At 39.4% G+C, this 16,883-nt stretch overlaps 1 pseudogene; it reads right to left on the bottom strand.

The window, feature by feature from the left end:
• Nucleotides 1-2,517: 2,517 nt before the first annotated feature.
• On the bottom strand, nt 2,518-3,009 carry LOC124992436 (transcription initiation factor TFIID subunit 13-like; annotated as a pseudogene).
• Nucleotides 3,010-16,883: the final 13,874 nt, after the last annotated feature.

Here is a 16,883-nt window from a genome sequence, read left to right as displayed (position 1 = left end):
CAGGAGAGAGGGAGGATGGAAAAAGGAAAGGAAAGGAAATGTTCACATTCTTTGCAATAGATGTTACTACTTTAGTGAAACAGAGTTGCAATTATCCAGGGCCTCCCACCCTCCCTAACTCTCCCTCTCCAGTGCAGGCAGAAATCTTCTAGCAATTTCCCAGTCCAGTTGGCTGATTCAGATCCAGGACTCCAAGTAAGTGGCATTTCACTGAAGCACTCCCTGCCAAGCTCAAAGCTTGTTGTGGGAGTAAAAGAAATAGAGGTAGTTGTGCCTGGGTTGAGAGGAGGAAGGAGGGGGACAGGGAGTAGGAGTACCTGCTATGCTCAGATTTTGAAAAAATAAATGTTTTTTTCTCCCATTGTTTGCTTCTCCCAGCACCTTTCCCTTGAATCCTCCCCGCAATTGAATTTCAAAGTATGTCGTTTAAATACTCAGTAGACAGTAAAATTAGCTCTTAAAACTGTATTATACAATGAGAACACAAGTTCCTTAATGTGATGCGTCCATCTTGTCCATTTTTAGACTCATTTGGCAGGTAGTGTTTTGCTCACAGAAGCCCATCAAAATGTGCGCAGATTCTGAAGTACTGAAAAGGAGTTACCATGGAAAAGGAGAGAAAGAAAAGGCAACTAATGCTTATTAGCATGAAATCACAGGGGTATGCATCCTAAGAAGCATTCATGTGGATCAGCTTCCAAAATGGCATGCAAATTTATTGTTCTCATGAAATGAATTAGTTGACAGGAAAGCAGTGATTTATTTGGTTTCTCTTTTGAAAAAGCTGTGTCCCTCACCCCCAAAATAAAATATGCCTGGGACAGCAATTTTCAATATATGCTGCACACAATGTTGCAGGAAATTAATAGGTGTGGTTTGATTTTTAAATATTTATTGCTGTGTTTAGATACATTTGGAAAACTCTGGTTGTTTGTTTGTTTGGTTTTTGCCTTTCAAAAACTTTATTTTTCACATTTTAAAAAATTATTTATTTTTAAATTTTTTACAGACTGCATTTTGATTCATTGTACACAAATGGGGCACATCATTTTGTTTCTATGATTGTACATGATGTAGATTCATACCATTCGTGTACTCATACGTGTACATAGGGTATGATGTCTTTCTCATTCCACCATCTTTCATACCCCCTCCCTCTCATTTCCTTCTATATAATCTAAAGTTCCTCCATTCTCTCACTCCCCACACCCCCACCCCAATTATATATCATCATTCGCTTATCAGGGAAAACATTTGGCCTTTGGTTTTTTGGTTGTTTGGTTTTTTTGGTAAGACTAGCTTCTTTATTAAATCCTTGGAGGATTTAATAGGCAAATGTGCATCATGAATCAAGATAATGGAGATAGAAGATATGCCCATAAAGCCCCTAGCAGGGAAAGAGGGGCACTTAGGAGGCCCAAACTAGTGAAAAGATGTTGATGTTTCTCATATGTAATAACAAATAAAAAGAATGTCCACCTGTAAAAAAATGAAAGGGAACCAAATAAAGTTTTGAAATGTCACATCTCAAACTTAAGGTATTTTTTTTTGTTTGTTTAATTTTTCAAACTTTATTCCTTGTATCAATAGGTTAAGAAAGTAAAATTTTCCCAGGTACTGATTTATAGATACAGTTTATAAGTGGAATCAAAAAGTTCAGTTTCACAAACAGTAACATTCAGTGATCTCTTTAAATGCAATTTAAATCTTTATTTTAAGCTAAGGTAAATAATTTAATGCAATAAGCTAACTACACACAAAACCTGTATATTCTGAACTACAATAGTGTTTTCTGTAGTTACATATGGTTTTAGTCAACTACACATTTCCATGAGTACTTACAAATATGTTAATAAAACGCTACCCCAAATGCTTATTCTGCCATTAACTCATTAAACATTGTCACTCCTGCTACTGAAAATAGATGATTGGGAAAAATGAGTTTTAAAACTTAAAAAGTAATATAAGTCACAAAAGGTTTTAAATCAAAAAGGCCTTTCAACATAGAAGCATCAACATAAAACTTTAAGTTTCTAAAAAAATAAAAAATAAAAAAACACTCTTTAGAAAAGAATATTAAAACAAATTATCTTTTAAGACACATAAACATTCTTAGAAAAACTTGTAGTTTCAAATATTATCTCCTTAAAAGAAACACAAACCAGTTCAACTATCTTTACTAACCTCTCAGACCACGGTTGTCTAAAAACTTCAGAATATGTAAGGCTTATGTCTCAGCTGGCATAGTCAAAATGACATTTAGATTTCACTATTATTAAATATTATTAAATAGCTATAGTATAGTTTATAATGGCACAAATATACCTAATACATAAATACTACTTCATCCTTTAGATAGTCAAAAGTCAGAAGGAATTGCATAATTTTCAAGATACTTTAACGTACGTGTAATCATTAAAACCCAGTAAGTAATTCAAGTATGGTTGTGTAAAGGCAGGCAATTGAAGGCTCAAGTATCGATCTAAAATCAAAGACATGAAAATAAAGGCTGAAAACTTTGTTTCTCCATCTTTCATTTACATGCCTAGGTATTAGGACATTACCGTAGAAAATACACAATTATTTTATATGATTTCCACAGAAGATAACAAAATTTCATAAAGTACAAAAAGTATCAAGATCCATAGTTTGCTTCATCAAATGCTTTTCTAGCTCATTTCAACTCTTCGTTCATAGTAAGCAAGTCTTTAACCCTAGCAAAATTCCTTGGGTCCTTTCGAATCAAGAAGACGTATCTTCAACTTGTACTTGACCTTGTCTTCCAACTGACGTTGCCTTGTGAGTCATTTCAGTGATGAACTCTATGACAAGGTCTTCAAGAATATCCACTGACTCAGTATAAGGGTTCTGGTCATCCCCAAACCCATACATCATACATCGTAATTCTTTAGAAAAAAGTCTCTTTCTTTTACCCTGCCCACCTTCTGCACCTCCTCCAATCTTTTCATTTTCCTCCTCAAAGGTTGGGTCTTCTTCCTCATCTGCCATCCCACTAGCCCACCAGCTGACAGTGCCTCACCACCTAGCTCCTAACTGGTTTTCAGACTTAAGGTTTTTGAGAGGGATGGTGCTTTATGGGTGGGCTCAAAATCCACCTAGAGAAAGACCTTCCTGCCTGGGAGAAGAGGAGTCCTGAGGATATCTCTGTTGCTGCTCTACCTGGCACGACTAGACTTAGCTCAATCTCTTCTCCATTTATGAGAAGAGATTCAGGATGGTGAAACAGTGGGAAACTAGCAACAGGAAAGGAACTCATCATACTTGCCGCTAACAAGACCAAGGCAACAGAGAATTGAAAGTAGATTGGTTTTGTGGACGGTGGGTTGTCTATTTAATGTCTTTGCCTTGGGCCCTCTTTTTGGTCTTCTTTTTCTCCAAGATGCTGAATAATTTCTTTTATGGTCTGTGTTTCATGTGGGGCTTTGTTTGCATTTACGTGAATCAATCTTTGATAACACAAGAACAAGAATGATCTCTTTCATATAAGAACTTCTCTCTCCCCCTCTTCTCAGACTCTGAGCAGATTACTAGATCTGCTTGTAATGTTAGCACCAACACATAACCTGACTCAGAGTGGACCTGTGTTTGTGGAATGAAGGAATGATAGAGACCTTTCAGATGGTAAAATACACCTTTCCCCTCCCTGACCTGGTTTCTCCTAACAGCAGGTCAGCTCTTCCCATTAACTGGCTCCCAGATGGATGCTATTTTCCAGGCTGGCTCTATGGGAGAGGTCGCTCAGCTCCAGAAGTCCCAGAGTCAATTATGATGGTGGCATTTACGATATGGTCACTTACACATGTCCAAAGGATCAAATCTCAGATTCCTCCATGGAGTGTTCTCACCTCTATTTTCTAAGCATTAAATGTGTTAGTCAGTTTTCTGTCATTGTGACAAAATACCTGAGAAAATCAACATAAAAGAAGGAAAAGATTATTTTGGCTCACAGATTTGAAGGATTCAGTCCATGGTCACTTGGCTCTTTTATATTGGGCCTGTGCTGGTATGTCATGGCCAGAGCTCATAGGGGTACAGGCTGCTCACCCTATGGCAGCCAGGAAGTAAAAGAGAAAGAGGAAGGGGCAAGGGTCCCCATACCCCTTCAAGGGTGCACCTCCAATGATCTAACTTCCTTCCACTACTTCCCAACACCTAAAGGTCTTACCACCTCTGCATGGGCCACAGGTTGGGGACCAAGCCTTAAGCACATTGGTTTTGGGGGACACTTAAAATCTGAACCATAGCTGGGTGCAGTGGTGCCCACATGTCATCACAGCTTCTCAGAAGGCTGAGGCAGAATTGGGAGTTCATGGCCAGCCTGGGCAAATCATGGAGACCATGTCTCAAAACAAAAAATTTAAAAATGGCTGGGGATTTAGCTCAGTGATAAAGCACCCCTGGGTTTATCCCCAGTTTGAAGAAGATCAAGGAAAAGGGGAATGGGAAGAAGGAAATCAAGCCACTTGTAGTTCAGGTAGAAGCTGGAAGATGGGTGAGACTGTTAGGACAGAGAACACAGAGGGAAAGTCAAGTACTTATGTAGAGTAAATTACCACAATATGTTTACTGTTAAGGAGTTAGAGGTTTGGAAAATACATAGTCATTAAGAAAGAGATAACATTATACAATGTAATGAGAATGGAATTAAGTTAAATTTATTTAAAGGTTACACAGATGGAGCCCAGAAATTATCAAGAGAGTGATTTCTGGTGTCCTAGAGAAATTTACTTTTTTTTTTTTGTACCAGGTGTTAGGTCCTTGGGCCAAAGTAACTCCATTTTGAAAATCAGCACTTGCCCACCCAGGCATGACCTTCCCGGTAGGCCCACATTGAAAGAGTCCCTAACTACTGAAACCAAAGCAAAGACGTCAAGTAACGATCACAGAGCCAGACAGGTTATTTTTTAACTACTCCATTGTACATGCCTATATAATTAAGAAATTTTTTCCTACAGGCTGCTGCGCCTTGCAGAGGGGCAGCCTGGCAGACTCTGTCAATAGACCTTTGTCTGATGTATCTTTTGTGGATATTTGCACCAGCTACCCTAATACCAGGGATTGAACCCAAGGGCATTTAACCACTGAGCTACATATCCAACCCCTTTTTATATATTATTTAGAGACGGGTCTCGCTGAGTTGCTTAGGGCCTTGTTAAGTTGCTGAGGCTGGCTTTGAACTACCAATCCTCCTGCCTTAGTCTCCTGAATCTCTGGGATTACAGGCGAGCCCCACTACACCTGGCCCCATTTTCTTGAATTGCCATGAGGGCTGCCTTGAGGAAAAAGATAGGGTGGTCTTAGATTGAAATTTGTGAAAGTTATTTCCTATTTCTTTGAAAAACTTTGTTCAGTCATTAAATGAACATATATTTATGGTACATGAATTACATGGTAGGTGCAAAGGATTCAACCATAAGTAACACATAGTCTCTGCCCTCAAAGTTTATGGATCGAGCCAAGAAAGCATTAAAAACAAGTGGTTCAATGCTGAGGATGTAGCTGGGTGGTAGAGCACCTGCTTAACATGTGTGAAATCCTGGGTTCAATCCCCAGCCAGCACTAAAAGGAAAATGAGTTGTGGGTGGTAGTCCATGCCTGAAATCCTAGCAGCTCAGGAGGCTGAAGAAGGAGGATCTCAACTTCAAACCCAGTCTCAGCAACTTAACGACGCCCTAATCAACTCAGTGAGATCCTGTCTCTAAATAAAATACAAAAAAAGGGCTGGGAATGTGACTGAGTGCCCCTGTGTTCAATCCCTGGTACCAATAAATAAATAAATAAATAAATAAATAAAATAAGTGGGACAAGTGGCAAGATACACACAGGTACACATAGTATGGAATGTGTAGAGAAAGGAGCAGGTGGGTGGCAAGTTGTTATCCAGTGTATTGAACACCCCCCATACACTGCCCCCATAAACCTTTATTTTTGCAGTGTGGGGGATCAGACCCAGTGCATCACACATGCTACACAAACACTCTAACACAGAAACGCTTCTTCTTGACAAAAGTGATGTTTAAACTGATAACTGAAAGGATGAGTGAAAGCAGAATAAGACAATTCTGTTCTTGGTAGAGAGAAACATATACCCAAAGATGAGAGAGAAGGGGTATGAGGGGAACATAAAGAAGGCCAGGGTGTTCAGAGTACAGAATTCAGAAGTCATGTAACAAGGGCTGGGGGTGGAGCTCAGTGGTGGACATTTGCTTAGCGTATGTAGGTTCAATCACCAGTGCCACAAAAGAAAGAGAGAGAGAGAGAGAGAGAGAGAAAGGAAGGAAGGAAGGAAGGAAGGAAGGAAGGAAGGAAGGAAGGAAGGAAGGAAGGAAAGGAAGGAAGGAAAAAAGTACAAACAAGATTACCCCAGACAGGTAGCCAAGGGCCAGATGCCAGGCCAGGAAACTTGGACTTTTTCCTATGAGCAAGAGGTGACACTGAATGATTATAAGCAAATGGATTAATACATGATGAGATTTGGGTTGCTTAAGATGGAAGGACAAAGCCAGGCATGGTAGCACACACCTGTAGTCCCAGCAATTTGGGAGACTGAGGCAGGAGGATCGCAAGTTCAAGGTCTATGTATATATATGTAGAACATAAATAAATATATTCTAAATATTTACAAAAAATCATATGTACATAAAGTTTTTTGGGTAAAAAAATATATATGTACATTATTTGCATATCCAGCTTCTACCTGGGCCACTTTTCCTAAATCTGGTTCTTGGAAAGACTTATCTTCCTTTTCACATTACTGAATTTCAAGTATAAATATGACACCTGGCTCCACTGTCAGGTCTTGTAAACTGTTTTAAGTTACAAACAGAAACTTCTGGCAAGAAAGTCTTCTTCTCCAGATCATTCTAAGAGAACAAGTGATCTGTATGGGGCCTTTGCCTTTCTCAATTTCCTGACTCCTCACCAGAAAGAAGCAGGTAGATTCTCTCCTAGTTGTTCCTTTCTTCTCTTCTTTACATGGCTACAGCCTTTAAAGTGGAATTAGACAGTCATTAAGCCTTGTGAAAAGTTGCTTAGTACAATGGTTGTGGCACAAAGGGACATCTACTCCTTCCTTCCATCCCAAGGCAATTTTGCCTTCATTGTAAACTGTTCTTTTTATGGCAATTATAGTTGCTCATATCTTGCATATTTTTGAATTTAAGTTATCAGATCTTAAACCAAGTTTCATACATTCCAGGAAGAAAATAGATGAAGGCATTTCATGGAGGCTGCAGTATAAGAGTATCCTTTCATCTCAGAGAACCATAGGAGAGAGAAAACATCCTTAGTCACGTACTGTGTCTGATTCTATGTGTTTCCAATCCTGGAGATCTTGAGGCAACAATTTCCTTGTTGCTGGCAGTTTGTTACCCTTTGCAAATGCAGTATTGTTAGTATTCCAAGCAGCTAATTACTTGGAGCAACTTGTCAGGCTACCAGAGGCCAAGTTCAGCAAGTCCTCTGATTTCCATTCTAAGACTGAGCTCCCCACACTCCAATGACTTTTCTCATGGTGTCACTCCAAGTTTCATGGTCAACTTTCAACCAAGATCCAAAGATCAAATGTGGTGTTGACTTTGCTAGTTGAACAAAATACAAAGGAAATATCACATTCATAATTGCTGTGTCTTTTGCAATTGAGAAGACATTCTGTGATGACCTTCTGAAGGTTTGTGTATAACATGTTTTTGGACTTCTTAGTTGACATGACATGAATACAAATACTGAACACAGTCACATGAGGGAATGCAGAAAGCCAGATTGCAGGTAAGTGGAGAGTGTATGTCCCAGTCAAAGAAAGGACCAGAATTTCGCTCCAAAGCCTGTTGTCAGAAAGACTTCATGAAGCCAAATCTTACATTTTCCAAGAAAATGAAGAAATTTGAGTTGGGTTTTTTAGTTGTAGATGGACATAATACCTTCATCCTTCATTTTATTCATTTATTTCCATGTGGTGCTGAGGATCAAAGCCAGTGTCTCACACGTGCTAGGCAAGCACTCTACCACTGAACTACAACTACAGCCCCCTCTATTTTGTTTTTGAGAAAGAGTCTCACTAAGTTGCTTAGGGCCTCATCAAATTGCTGAGGCTGAACTTGCCATCTTCCTGCTATAGCCTCCAAAGTTGCTGGGATTACAGGTGTGCCACCACCATGCCTTTTTAAAAATTAGAGCTGGGGATGTGATTCAGTGGTAGAGTACTTGCCTAGCATGTGCAAGTTCCCATGTTCAATCCCCAGCAGCACCACCAAAATAAATAAGTAAATAAATAAATTAATTAATTAATTGATTGATTAAATTAAATATTGTGGGTACCAAAACAAAGCATGTTTATGACCAGATTCAATCCACGGTTCAGACCCTCTGATCTGGAGTCTGTTCTTATTGTAAAATCTGCAACCAGAGGGGAAGTATACTTCTGAGAGAGCTTCATGAAATTTAAGTGTAAATCTTAGTAACGTTCTTATATAGCTGGGCACTTCTGGAAGAGGGTTTTATAAACAAAAACTTCCCTGCCTCTTCTCCCAGTCCAATGTTGGAGTAAAGGAGAGATTAAAAATAGAATATTGTGCAGGGCACAGTGTTACCTGCCTGTTATCCCAGTGGCTCAGGAGGCTGAGGCAGGAGGATTGTGAGTTCAAAGCCAGCCTCAGTAATGGGGAGGTGCTAAGCAACTCAGTGAGACCCTATCTCTAAATAAAATACAAAATAGGGCTGTGGATGTGGCTCAGTGGTCAAGGGCCATTGGGCTCAATCTCCAGTACCAAAAAAGAAAAGAGTATTGTTATAACAAAGTATCAACTGGGTGGCTTAAGCAACAAAAATTTATTTTCTCCTCATTCTGGAGTGGAGGCTGAAAGTCTGAGATCAAGGTATCATCAATTTTTTTTTTTTAGTCTCTGTCCTTGGCTTGTAGATGTTTTTCTTTTCCTTGGGTTCTCACATGGTCCACTACACTCGTGTTCTAATTTCCTCTTATAAGAGTAGTTATTGGATTAGGAACCACCCTAATCACCTATATTAATTAATTTATTTAAAGGTCCTCTATGCAAATAGTATTACTTTCTGAGATATTGGGATGAGGATTTCAACATATTAATTTTGATCCAGGTGCAGTGGCATGCACCTGTAATTCCAGCTACTTGGAAGGCCAAGGTGGGAGGAACCCCGGCATCAGAGAACAATCTGGGCCCCCTAACAAGACCCCATCTCAAAAACCAAAAGAACAAAGCAAAAAACATGAATTTCGTAGGAACACAATTCAGCCTGTAACAGCAGTTTATCCATCCTCATACAGCTGGTCCTAGAGCATTTACTGGAACTAGGCAACCTGGCAATAAATATTTATTAACGCTCAAATGTACCCAACCCCATGGAAGAATCCAAAGGAAAAGAGATACAGAAACACACTATTAGAGAGAGAAAAAAAATCAGAGTTCCACTTAGAGATCATTTTAAAATAAGAAAATTAGGGACTGGGGATATAGCTCAGTTGGTAAAGTGCTTGCCTTACAAGCACAAGGCCCTGGGTTCGATCCCCAGCACCAAAAAAATAAAAATAAAAATAAAAATAAATAAAAAAATAAAATAAAATAAGAAAATTAGGGCAGAGACAGTCCCCATGACACACCAGAGGGATAAGGTCACTATGTTTGTCAACTTTTCATTGCTGTGACCAAAATACCTGAAAAGACCAACTTAGAGTAGGAAAAGTTTATTTTGGGCACACAATTTCAGGTTCAGTTCATGGTCCACTGAGTCCATTGCTGTGATCCCAAGGTGGGATGGAGCATCGTGGTGGAAAGGTGTAGTGGAGGAGTGATACTCACCTCATGGTGGGCAGGAAGCAGTGAGAGCAAGAGAAAGAGGCTGAGGGAAGATGAACCCTTTCAGGGCAGCCCCAGTGACCCACCTCCTCCCCCCACCTACCTACAGTTAACACCCAGTCAGTCCATTGAACCTAGGATGGACTGATTAGGTTATAGCTCTTATGATCTAATCAATTTTAACTGAATATTCCTGCATTAACACAGGGGTTTTGGGGGGACACCTCATATCCAAACCATGGCAGTCACAGTCTCTGAACTGGAAGAGACCTTGTCCATATATTCTACATTGAGGCCATAATGTCCCTGCCAAATGGTCCAATTTTATTCTGTGTCTGCATGTCAGATTGCAAGTATTTTAAGGCAAAAATAATGTCCCTATCAACATTTTCTTCCTGATAAAAAATCCTTGGACTGGGGACGTAGCTCAGTGATAGAGCCCTTGCCTAGCATACACAAGGCTCTGGGATCAATACCCAACACCACAAAAAAAAGAAAAGAAAAGAAAAAGAATCCTACCTTCTAGGTAAAGTCTTCAATTCCTTCCTTTAATCATTCCTTTTAAGACATGATTTCATGTCCCTTCACTGTCCTGTATACACCTTTATGTTTCAAGAGAATGAGGGACATAAGAAAGGAGAGCTTCAGATGGATTCAGAGCTACAGATGGATTAAAACCTGGATCTGCTTTGAGCATGCCAGGCTCTTCTGTGATATTTCTCTTCTGCAACTATGAGAAGGTGTATTTTTTAAAGTATCAGCTGTTGATCATTTGAACTGGTTTTCCTCAGTGGAATCTCCTTCTCTGAGAGGTACCTATAGTTGGCACAGACTGGTTTTAAGGCAGATCTGGCAGGAGATTGGGACAGATGGCTATTATAGTCCCCACTGCCACATTCCCTCAGCTGTGAGGGCCAAGAAGGAAGGCATGTGTCCATGAAGAGAAAGAGATTTCCCACATAAGTGCTTCTTTGTCTCAGGTAAAGGAGGTTCTGGTTGCCTGTTCTTACAACATGATGTTGTTACTTGCGTATAACCTAAGCAGTGAGGAACAGAGAAGTAAAAAATGGATCGATCGCTAAGGTTTTAAGATACTTCCTAGGAATCTTCTAATCTCTCCAGTAAGAGAATGTTTTTCTATTGTTTGTTCTATTTAATTATACACGACAGCAGAATGCATTTTGATTCATTGCACACAAATGGAGTATAACATTTCATTTCTCTGGTTGTACACAATGTAGAGTCACACCATTCATGTACTCATACATGTACATAGGGTAATGATGTTTGTCTCATTCCACCATCTTTCATTCCTCCCACCCTCTCCCTTCCCCTCATTTCCCTCTTCACAATCCAATGTTCCCCATTCTTCCCTTATCCTCTGCCCCCATTATGTATCATCATCCACTTATCAGAGAAAACATTTGGCCTTTGTTTTTTTGGGATTGGCTTATTTCACTTAGCATAATATTCTCCAACTCCATCCATTTATTTACCTGTAAATGCCATAATTTTATTCTTCTTTTTTAAAAATATTTTTTAGATTTTTTTTTTTTTTTTTTTTTTTGCAGTGCTGGGGATTGAACCCAGGACCTTGTGCATGTGAGGCAAGCACTCTACCAACTGAGCTATATCCCCAGCCCTATTTTTTAGATCTTGATAGACCTTTATTTTATTCATTTATTTATATGTGGTGCTGAGAATCAAACCCAGTGCCTTACACATGCTAGGCAAGTGCTCTACCACTGAGCCACAACCCCAGCCCAAAACCTTTATTTTATTTATTTATTTTTATGGTGCAGAGGATCGAACCCAGGGCCTCACACATGCCAGGCGAGCACTCTGCCACTGAGCTACATCCCCAAACCCAATTTTATTCTTCTTTATGGTTGAATAATATGCCATTGTGTATATATACCACAGTTTCTTTATCCATTCATCACTTGAAGGGCATCTAGGTTGGTACCACAATATAGCTATTGTGAATTGAGCTGCTATAAACATTGATGTGACTGTATCTCTGTAGTACGCTGATTTTAAGTCCTTTGGGTATAGACCAAGGAGTTGGATAGTTGGGTCAAATGGTGGGTCCATTCCAAGTTTTCTGAGAAATCTCCATACTGCTTTCCAGAGTGGCTGCACCAATTTCCAATCCCACCAGCAATGTATGAGGGTGCCTTTTCCCCCACATTCATGCCAATGCCTATTCTTGCTTATATTCTTGATAATAACCGTTCTAATTGGAGTGAGATGAAATCTTAGGGTAGTTTTGATTGGTATTTTCTAATTACTAGAGATGTTGAACGTTTTTCATATATTTATTGATCGATTGTATTTCTTCTGTGAAGTGTCTGTTCGGTTCCTTAGCCCATTTTCTGATTGGGTTATTTGTATTTTTGGTGTTTTTTTGAATTCTTTATAAATTTCCAGTAAGAAAAATTTTTTTAAATTATGTGACTAGTTAAGAGAAGTAGGCACTGTTAAATCTGCCTGTACTAATACTGCATATGCAACCCTGCAGACTATTTTAGTCTAGTCCAATGCTCAAAAGTTTCTATGCCAGTCCTTGGTTCCATCCTCCTGTGGGGCTGTAACTCTAATATTACCATTGACTTCTCTCCTCATCCTTGTCTCTAAAATCTGAACCAAGAAGGCTGACCTCAGGTTTCAGTGGGAGACTTAGGGTGTCTTCCTAATGATGAAAGTATAGGAGACCCTGGGATTTATGATGAAGATGCTATAAATTCTTGATCTCTTCAGGATTTTAGGGAAAGAGCTAACACCAGCATGTCAGAGGTAGGGTTGCAACAGAACCCAAACTGACCTCGGACCCTGGAAGGGTTTCAGTTTTTTCACAGTTTAACAGACTAACTAGGAAGATAGCTGCCACAGAGAAGTGAAGTGGAGGGCATTTGTTTTAAGACTTGAATATCAAATGGCCCTCCATGATGGACCACTGCCAGCCAGCCAACTGCAGCAGCAGTGGTGGGCTGGTCACCCTTGGGTGCACCTGGACCACCAACTTCACATGCTGAATTGTTCTGAAAAACTCTTCTTCCCCTCAGTTCAATTTCCCCTTTGTCACTAGTTTCCTCTTTAGGCCCAGTCCTTCATAGGAAAAATATGCCTTAACCCCTTGTCCCTCTTTTCCCAAGTTTGTGAGAGCCAGGGACATCTTCCCTTTCATCCTGGATCTGGCAGAGTGAATGATGTTCTTTGCAGTCCTGGTCTCAGTCATGCTTTGGCTTATATTAACTGGATCTCTTTTTATATATATATATATATATATATATATATATATATATTATATGTATATATATGTATATATATTTATTTTTATATTATTATTTTTAGTTGTTGATGGACCTTTATTTTATTCATTTATTTATATGCAGTTCTGAGAATCAAACCCAGCGCCTCACACATGCTAGGCAAGTGCTCTACCACTGAGCCACAACCCCAGCCCTGGATCTCTTCTTTTTATAAAAAAAAATTTTTTTTTTAGTAGATGGACACAATACCTTTATTTTATTTATTTATTTTTATGTGGTGTTAGGTGAGCGCTCTACCACTGAACTGCAGTCCCAGCCCTATTAATTGGATCTTAAGTAATGTTGCTACATTATCTTACCTACTTATACTTAACTCCCGAAAAACTGTTTTTAGCTAAGCCAAAAATCTGGTCATCTAGTTTTTTAAAAATTATATATTATATATAATAATAATTATAGTGTACTTAATATATTATAATTATATATAATAAATTATATATATATATATTCTGTATTATTTAAATTTTTAACAAAGACTGGGGATATAGTGCAGTGGTAGAGTACTTGCCCAGCATGCATGAGGCCCTGTGTTCCATCCCCAGCACTTAAAATTTATTCATAAATAAGTGAAGACGTGTTCAATAATGAAAATATGTTCATATTACTTCTGTCAAGTTATCCCCTTACCTTTCTAAGGAGTCCCCAGTCTTTATTTTTCCCCTTTATAATTGTTCTGTTTTCTCAGTGAGCTATGAAAATAAAGTTATCGTTGTGGTATTTCTAGGTCTAAAGTTTTTATTTTTATTTTTGGTGCTGCCCAGGGTCTCATAACAGGCTAAGGATGTGCTTTATCCTTAAGTTACTCCTCCAGCCCTGAAGCTTTGTTTCTCAGTGTTTATCCATCGCATCCCAAGCTCCTTGGTGCAGGGAGCAGCCCTTCATGTCCTGTCCCTGCTCACAATTGCAGCTTGTCTCCCATGCCCATACTCTGCTTTCCAACCACACTTTGCTTTTCTTGATCCTCTGAACCTACGGCTTTGCACTGAATCCACTCTCTGCTTTCAGTTCCTTCTACTCCTCCAAAATCAAACGGAAGCACCGCTGTCTCTCCACCTCCAGCAATGTTCAGCCCACACTAATATGTTCCAACAGACCCTCTGGTCTCTCTCACACTGTACATAGTTTCTTTTCTGAGGTGTATGCCGTGGTTCCTCCTTGTCCATGTCATCTTCCCCACTGAAATGTATGTTGTTGGGGACCGAGAGGTGTGTTCCTGTCAGTAGCCCCACTGAAGCACAGACGTCTTTGGACGTTAAATGTGAAAGTAATGAATGAATACATGTACAGTTCTTCTAATGCTTTTCCCACTAGTCTCGGCTGTTTGCTTTGAACTCTACTCAGTCATTTAGAGCATATTTTACACATTTAAAAACGTCTGGATTGGAAGGGAGGTCCCATGTAAAATGTTCAGAGTCAGCAGGGGCTACAGATGGCCCCTTCCTGCTCACAGCACTAAAACTCTGTTGTTTCTCAGCTGCACAAGATCTTCTGTCTTCAGCAGATACAGTCCATGTCTTTGAGGAATGAGAACTATCTCAGGTTTGACCCTATATTCAGTCCACCTCGCTCTTCTCGTTTGGCTTTGTCCCAGGTTAGCACAGTATGGGATCTTTATGGTATAAACCTGTTATCAACACAATTTTGCAATCTGAAAATATTCCTGACATGGAAAATGAATTCCAGTAGTGCACACCTGTAATCCCAGCACCTCGGGAGGCTGAAGCAGGTAAATTGCTAGTTCAAAGCCAGCCTCAGCAACTTAGGAAGACCCTGTCTCAGAATAAAAAATTAAAAAGGCTGGGGATGTGGCTCAGTGGTTAAGTGCCCCGGGTTCAATCCCTGGCATGAAATAATTAATTAATTAATAGAAAGTGAATTCCTTTAGGATGCTTTGCATATAAATGTGAACTTGCCTCAAGACTAATTATTACAGCTGTACCAACACTTCTGTGCCCCCCAATACTTTTCATACAGTACCTACGGGGCATTCACAATGAGTTCTCTGCAACCCACTAGAGAGTAAACCCCTAGGGCAGGTTGGCTTGTTTTGTTTTGTTTTCTATAATAATTGACACTTAGAAAAGAATAAATATAAAATATATGTAAGCCGTGGAATAGAGCATTATTTCTCATTTTTCTATCCCTACCACCTAGAAAAATGCATGGTATGATAAACACATGTTGAATCAATGAATGAATCTTTCATGAATAAATGAATTAGAAAGACCAGCATCTCACCCAATAAAATATCCATCAGTTGTCAGACAACTAAAAGCATCATTCCAAGGTGAACTGAACTTCCCTGCCAAATATATGGGGATTGAACCTAGAGGTGCTCTACCACTGAGCTACATCTCCAACATTTTTTACTTTTTCTTGTGAGACAGGGTCTCACTAAGTTGCCCAGCTGGCTTTGAAATTGCCTCAGCATACCAAGTTGCTGGGATTGTAGGCATGCATCACTACACCCAACTGTTATTTACTTTCTAGGCTGATTCCTTCTTTTCCTGTCTACATTTTGGAAGTAGTATGGCTCTTTCATAAGATTAAGTAATGGAGATATCTGATCTGGTTGAAAGACCATGGAATAGAGTGAGATGACTCTGAGCTTGAATCCTGGCTTCATTGTTTTATTATTGCACAATCTTAGGCAAACTATATATCCTTAAGACCCATTTTTTTAATGGAGTAAATGGGAATAGTAATATGATCATTACACATTGTATACATGCTTTGAAATGTCACACTGTACCCCACAAATAAGTACAATTATTATATGCCAATAAAAAATAAAAATATAGGGTGGAAGGGTGTATAGCACAGTGGGTTGGAGGGGTAGTTCCATAGACAAGTCCTTGCATGCTCCACGTTCTGGGTTCAATCCCCAGCCCCACTCCCAGACAGTTTTTCTAAGGCCAGTTGGGGACAGTGATGCAAAAAGAAACTCACTGCCACCTTAGTGTGGGTGTCATCACATGGTCTCTCTGTACACCTATTTGTCTATATTTTATTTATTCAGTGAGCATTCACAGAGGGCTCACTAGGTGTCAGGCAGTGATCTAGAGGTGTTGTTAATGTTAGCCCACCCAGTGTGGTTCATTCAAAAATTACAGTCTGAATTCACTTCTTTTTTTGGTACTGGGGGCTGAGCCCAGGAGTGCTTTACCACTGAGCCACATCGTTAGCTCTTTTTATATTTCAATTTTTTTCTTTTTATTTGTTTATTTATATTTTAATTTTGAAATAGGGTCTCACTAAGTTGCTTAGGGCCTTGCTAAGTTGCTGAGGCTGGCCTCAAACTTGAGATTCTCCTGCCTCAGCCTCCTGAGCCCCTGGGATTACAGGTGTGCACCACAGTGCCCAGTTGAATTCTCTTCTTTTTCTTTTTTCTTTTTAAACCCGTGCCTCAGTCTATGGGGAATCAATATGGAAATGCATGGTGACCTTTATAATATTCCCTACAGTACCTTGTTCGGCCAGAGAACTGTGTTATAGTCAAGTGATCTGTCATTCTTATATTCCCAGTATCAGATGAGTCAGATTCTTTGCTCAAAAGTTTAAATATGACATTAGCAATTTCAGCAGGTCTTTTCACAAAAACCTTTCTTATTTTAAGACAAAAAATACAATCTAGCCAGAACTGGTGTTACCCGATGGATTCTGTCTTTTAATGAAACTCTCTATTCTGAGTCCAGCAGTTTTG

Source organism: Sciurus carolinensis, chromosome 9, assembly GCF_902686445.1.
Source record: "Sciurus carolinensis chromosome 9, mSciCar1.2, whole genome shotgun sequence".
NCBI lineage: Eukaryota > Metazoa > Chordata > Mammalia > Rodentia > Sciuridae > Sciurus > Sciurus carolinensis.
The sequence above is the reverse complement of the archived record's forward strand: the minus strand, read 5'-3'. Positions and strand labels throughout refer to the sequence as shown.